This window comes from Lactuca virosa, chromosome 2, assembly GCF_052849685.1.
Source record: "Lactuca virosa cultivar CGN04683 chromosome 2, Lactuca_virosa_CGN04683_v6, whole genome shotgun sequence".
NCBI lineage: Eukaryota > Viridiplantae > Streptophyta > Magnoliopsida > Asterales > Asteraceae > Lactuca > Lactuca virosa.
The window spans coordinates 178,023,119-178,023,717 of NC_136427.1; positions in this window are offsets into that span (position 1 = coordinate 178,023,119).

The window sequence follows — 599 nt, forward strand, 5'->3', positions numbered from 1 at the left end:
AGAGAAAGTTGAACAATAATCACCTCAATTTTGTTGTCGTAGATGAAATTCAGTAGACAAGCCAGGAAATTACCATTTCAGAAAAAAAAAATACATGAAGTAGATAACAAAAAAGATTCTAGGGTTTCACCTTTGTTAGAGAAAAAATCGACCAAAGAGAAGAATGTCGGAGGAGGTGCGCTCCCGGAGAGAATCGACCGACGGAGGATGCACCTTATGGAGAAGGAACGGACGTTAGAGAAGGAAGGAACGTCGAGAGAAGGAAGCAGGTGATGGAATTGGGTGTCTCATCATTACAAAATTTAATGATCATATTAGGAGGGAATTGGGTGTCTCATCATTACAAAATTTAATGGACTTCGATGATGATGATGATGATGATGATGGCGATGGCGATGGATGGCGATGGCGATGGGGATGGTGGTGATGGTGGTGGTGATGGTGATGGTGATGGTGATGGTGATGGTGATGGTGATGGTGATGGTGATGGTGATGGTGATGATGGTGGTGATGGTGGTGATGGTGATGGTGGTGATGGTGGTGATGGTGGTGATGGTGATGATGGTGATGGTGGTGGTGATGGTGATGGTGATGGTGGT